The sequence below is a fragment of the Diadema antillarum genome, unplaced genomic scaffold (genome assembly GCF_040938485.1).
Source record: "Diadema antillarum isolate AM-2024a unplaced genomic scaffold, OU_Dant_1.0 seq00000692_RagTag, whole genome shotgun sequence".
Classification (NCBI taxonomy): domain Eukaryota; kingdom Metazoa; phylum Echinodermata; class Echinoidea; order Diadematoida; family Diadematidae; genus Diadema; species Diadema antillarum.
Genome location: NW_027271597.1, coordinates 520,417 through 526,847, shown reverse-complemented (window position 1 = coordinate 526,847; position 6,431 = coordinate 520,417).

Here is a 6,431-nt window from a genome sequence, read left to right as displayed (position 1 = left end):
CAGAGGCTGAATTTATAGTGCTGTTCTTCATCAGACGATCTGTGACATAAGTTTGATGTGCGTGTTGTCATTTTGGTTTTTTTTTCGCTTGCATGGACAATCGACAATGGAGTAAAGCAGCATATTCGTGGACTATGAGCAAACGTCGATGTACAGCTGCGAAATGAAGGCGGAAGAGATACATTGTTGCTTAACAGTGTAGATTTTGTTTCGAGGGAGAATGGACGGTTCTCCTACAACTGCCATTGCATTTGGTCGAGACCGAAAGAATATTACCGACTTACTCGTCTTGTGACTCCCATTTGTGACCCCAAACTTAGAGTAGGAAGTGTTGACGTTCATCTCGTTTGTATTTGTATTATTCTCGTCATGGAGCATAGTCATGTTGTTCACGTTGGCGGCGCTGTTCACCTGTCAGGAGCAGTGCCGTATATTAATATACGGCACTGGTCAGGAGCCAGGAGCTATCGATATACGAGACGATTACAGGTATCTTCTGTGCATCTCCTGTACGTGTTGGTTCTCAATACCTTACTCTTCAATAGCTAGGGTGTAAATAATGACGTGTTTATCACGTAAAGAAGCAAACAGATTTGCTAACGAGAGAAGGGGGACCAACTATAATCCCCTTTTATCGCCCGATACAGGTCTCTTCCCGATGTGACACGTACCAGTTTGATAGCTAACAGCTCAAAATGCAAATTAAGACAATAAAATTGTCGCATCATCAAAATCTTTTAATGACAAATCTCATAAATGATCTGAAAACCCCGCTTTTTTTAAAAGATCATACGGAAATAGGCTCCATGTATCATTACTAAGTAGTTGAATTTTGACGAACAGAGTAAAACATTGTGTACAATCGAATTTCATATCTACTTAGCAATTGCGAACAACGACAAGAAGAAAGAGAAAATGATGTAACATGAATCCACAAATAAGTATACTTATAACTGGGATCCAGCCAGAGTTTTTCACTGCGATCGTAATTTTGGGGAAAAAAAGACCCATATAACTCAGAAGACAGAGATGTGTCTTGTCGTGCGATCAAAGTAAATAACTATCTGAAAAGAAAACAGCCAGTTTCTCCCGAAACAGGCTTGGTTGAAGTGGTTCTTGTTGCTGCTGTTGTTGTTGTTGCCAATACTCTGAATGCAGTTTTGTGGCAGTCATATTTCATCTTTCGTTAAACGACAGTCGAATGAAGTCGAAAGCAAAATAACGTTGAAAGCAAACAAAAATCTGTACAAGCGTCGTCACAATGTCTTGAAATCATACTTATCACAACAAAGAGTTTCAGACAGTGTTCCATATGGCTTGCCCCGAACCGTTTCCAAAATCACATCAACCTTCCGGTTTTGAAAAGAAAAACCACGAACTATGGAGAACGGGGAAATGAGGAAGAGTTTGTGAATCCAAGCCCTCCATATTAGCCTAGTTGCTTCAGTTTTATTCATTTACACACATACAGAATGTCCCAGCCCTGTGATCTAGTTAACTTTATACAGAGTGTAACATAATGATACACATTGATTATTTTCGCTGAGTGTATCATGGCTCGCCAGTGGACTCGAAAAAAAATCAATGGCGTTCCCGATCCAAAAATGGTCATCGATGGCTCAAACTTGATCCTTCGGCCGGCAGTTATTCATTCCCACAATTCGACATGCTTTAAAGATTGGTCACGTGATCTTTCGCGTCTGAAACATGACAATATTTCAATTAACATTCGTATTCCGCTGGTGTGTTTGCTTTGTATTCTTTTGTTGATAGACAGAGGTCAAAAGTTGTTTATTCAGGGTTGAAAGATGATAACATGGACATGATGAATACTATAACAATGTGTTCAGAGTATGGGTGTCTTATCAACAGCACGTTGTGTAGTTATCAATTGTTTTGGTCAGATGGTAGTGACTTGCTTTACGTTTTGCGGTGAAATTATCATTTCATGAAAAGGACAGCTTTATCGCTTTACATTGTGAATAATCAATTCACAGTGTGAAACAGAACAATACTATATGAACACGATATGAACTACACCACAGTGTGAAATCATCTTTTCATGGTTAAATTCGGGCGTTTTCACATTGCCAACTAAATAAACACATTGTGAACACACTGTGAGATACTGTGTTCTTTCCAGCAGTGATATATATAGTCGCACGCCATTTTCCTCAATAAAAAAATAAGCAATGTTGGCATAAAGATACACGTTATGGATATTGTTAACATTTCTGTGTATATGTCATGTTTAATGCATGCTCGATTTGCGGGATATTAGACCATAATATTTCGTAACACAATAAGATGAAATGATATAGAATATTATGATAAAATGAGGCACACCATCAGTTGATATAAAGATAAAAAAAACATGAATGGCAAGTTCAGAACGTAATGTGTTACTCACATAACGCTATGCACAAAAGCCGTGTGCCAAGAATGAGCGAAACAACATTACTTCGTCTGTGGCGTATGGATACCTCCAGAAATCTCGAGCTGTTTCATAGAATCCTCGATCCATAACGTTGTTATTCAACGTACTCTACGTAGCACAGATATTCATAGCATTCTCGGGATAAGCCTTAAATTCTCCGGGTATTATTCGGCCATTATTTTTTTATGTTGCTGTTGTTGTCCATTTCTCGTTTAGTCGTCTTCTTTTCGACCAAGTTTGTGTGCGGTATAGTCACTACATAGCCTTAAAACGGCAGTTTTTACTGGCGCCGTGGTGCTTGCGCATCGTCCAATATTGGATGTCTGGGTATCTAGTAACTCCTCCGCACTATGGCCGTAGGGTATCTTTATCTCATCGTAATTCCACGTAAGTGACTGTCAGCAATATCACTTTTTTGTATAAATTTAAGACTTCCGCTGCTCCCGATGCCGTCTATTTCCTGCTATATTATACACACCATGACCATGCAACTGCCATGGTTCAGCGTAGCTTTGAAGATACCACACTACAACCTTCACCGCACTTTGTGTCATATTGTGTGCGTTCTTTTGTTTTCTTTAATGGTCTATCCACGCTAACAGGGTTTATACTGCTGATGCATTACAGGCACTTTGAGAAATCTATTGCATGCGAAATGCAAACATTTTGTGTAATGAGTATCATGACTCTTGTGTGTTTTCATACATTCATAAGCTTTTAGCCAAATCGCATTTATATGAAATGTAGGCCTATATCGAAGAAAGTTCTTCGTTTGTACTCCACATTTCTTATGACGATTAAAAAAGATGATTTGATAACTTAGAAATTTTGTTTTTAATGTACAATAGTATGAGATTATGGATTTGTTTCATTGTACCATACGGGTTAGTTTGCGAACGACCTAATTATATAATGTGTAAATAATTCAGCGAGTTAATGCTGCCAAAGTGTGACATAAATCCTACTTCATAGAATCAGTGTGACATCGACGAAAGTATATGTTGATCACAACAAATTGATTTGAATGTGTGAAGGGGATACCGGTGAAGCGACATGGACAATTATCTATTACACATCACTTTCCTTACATTAATTTGGTTAAAAGAAATGGTATAGTTTTGGTTGATACGGGGATTAGGATTCTCATAGCTTTTTTTGTGAGACAATCAGAAACCACTTAGATATCAAATAATAAAGAGCATGCAATATTCTAAAAGGAATTCAAAGTTTATTTGATGGAAATCGGTTTTTAAATGGCAAAGATATAAAAAAACCCCAGTAAAACAAAGTGTCCTAATAAAAGGTGGGTCCAACCTTTTTCTAGGACCTCTTTGTTTTTGGATATCTCAGCCATTTCAAAAACCAATTTTCGTCAAATAAACTTTGAATTCCTCTTAGAATTGTATTCTCTTTCATGTTTCATAAGAGGTTCTAATTATCTCACAAAAAAGTTGGAAACCTGAAGCCTAATCTTAACCTGAACGATACCATCCCTTTAACTGATATTTTTTCTCATTTAAATCGCTGTGTCATATCGTAATATTTTCTACAAATTATATGATATTTGTTATTGTAGTCTGTCTGCACTGCGTGGAATGTCGTCGGCAACGGCAACCAAAAATTCGTGGCTTTGAGGCGTTCTATGCTTTTCATAGGAACAACCCTAAAATGAAAATTCATGTGGGTACGATGATACTGTGTACCGACTAAACAAAACCAGACGGTCGAACCATTCAGAGACAGGACATAGAGCGGGAAATTTGAATCAGCTTTTTCATTTAAAATATTTAAGATATTTTCAGGTTGCATTTTCACCATTATTTCCGGCATCTCACATCTTATACATAGGAATAGGATCGTTTTATGCGGTGTTAATCACACGGATACTCCAAGTAGTTGTTTAAGTGAGGTCATCATCGCACTTGGTGAAATTCGAAAGCAAACGATGCTGACCACCAGGTTTTGATAATAAGTGCAATACCTTATAATTGTTCTGTGGTACGCCTCACATTGAGGTGACGAATGGATTCATTTTATGATTAGAAATTCCCATTCTGAAAGAATTACCACTGAGAAACGCACGCAAATATTTCACTTTAATTTTTTTATATAATAATTGTCGGACAATGATAGTAAGATATGACAGTGACAAGAAAAAAAAACACTGACTGGTCTTGTTGCTACTATATCAACGTCATGACAAGCTCAGCAAATGTTTTAGATTTTCATTTTTTTTTTTTATATAGGGGCTGAAAAATATATGCGTGCCGACGTTTTATATCATCATTTTACGCACCATGTTTGATTGTATGCATGTATATAATTATTACCGATGACTGATCTTGTAAAGTGTTTTGAATTGTGCCAAAAAGGATTAAAGGAAAAAAAGGACACAACATTGGTCTTGTAATACTATTTTCATTCGTTAAGTGTGTCGTTGGAAGCCAGTGTGTCTATGCATCATTGCCAATATCAGGTAGTTAAGCCTTACATGTTTTTCTTTTACTGTCTCTTCATTTCACTTTGAAGCAGAAGCATGGCCTTGGATTTCATGTGCTGTTGAAGTTGTCATGTTTTGTTATTTTGGTCGTTTCTAAGTTGTGATGTATCGATGCAGTTTACAAAGAAGATGAAAACGGTGATAATCAAGAAGCCATCCGCTCAACGTCATAGGAAATAGAAGAACGTGCGCTAGGAATGGAAACAGACATGAAAGTCTCGAAAATATAACATCCCTTTTCAACGATATGAAATGATATGCCGTAGTTGTAACCACGGTACAGGAAGCAGCATATTTAGGTAAAAATATTTTTGAAAATTTCATGAAATGTGCCTGAGAATTTATGCAAATACGACCGCTCTATTCAAGAGAAAGGCTTGCAGAAAATATTCTAGTGGTTTTTTTTTTAAACCTTTTTTTGGGGGGGGGGGTTGTCAGTTGATATCTTTCTGAGAATAATTATCATTTTACCTATTCCTACTTATTCCCTATATCTCAAAAGAAAGTGAACGGCCAAGGAAGTAAGGTTTCGTTATGCTTGTTGACGATAAGGAGGAAAAACTTGATAACTTTATAAAATAATAAGATTTATTGAGTATGTTATTCGCTTTGATTCCAGAACTTTACTCGTCAGATTCAGATATTCTCTGTTAACTTCATCATCAATTCTCTTTTTGAAGAAATCTTCCGGGCTTGCGAGCCGGTGAATGTATATGCGTTTTTCATCTCTTAAACCATAAACTTGATAATAAATTGTCCTTAAATAACGTTATCACACACTTAGTTAAAGATTACGTGAATTGGCATGTACCCTAACGAATCAAACAGACGTACCTACAAAGATAGCAAGAAATCATTCTGTATTCATTACGATATAAATACTTTCGTCCTCGTACGTTGTATATCGAAGTTGGTTTCGTCTTCCCTAAACTTACATTATGGCATGCGAATGTAGAAGAAGTGGAGATGTTTGAAACTACTTCAATAACATGATTCTTTTTCCTCAAAGAAAAGAGAACCATGAAAAGCTCATTCTAACTTCTTCCAATGACATGCAACTCAACGAATTCGGAGTTCGATGTTCATTTCATATCATGTTCTATTACCGATGGCGGGCGTTCCTCTTACATTTCTCCTTTCTCAAACTCTTTGTGTAACGAAATATAAATGACACGTCGGGGGAATTCATGGCTTAATGGCGCGAAAAATATGCTTCTCCAAAGTTTATTCAACAACAAGCAAAAAAAAAATCATCATTTGATACGGAGAGGCGATAGAAAAGCATCTTCGACACATGTAAACATATTTTTGTAAAACAGGAGGAGAAAAAGGAGCCGGCAATGGCGGTTGGGAAGAAGGATGAAGAAAGGAACTAAATATTCCACGCACGACCTGCTTGTGAAAGAGAAGCTTTAATAGCTCGGTGAAGATGCGAAGCGCGGGAAACCGGCCTGTCACAAATTTGATTATCGTCTGCCGGAGCAGGCCTTGGCG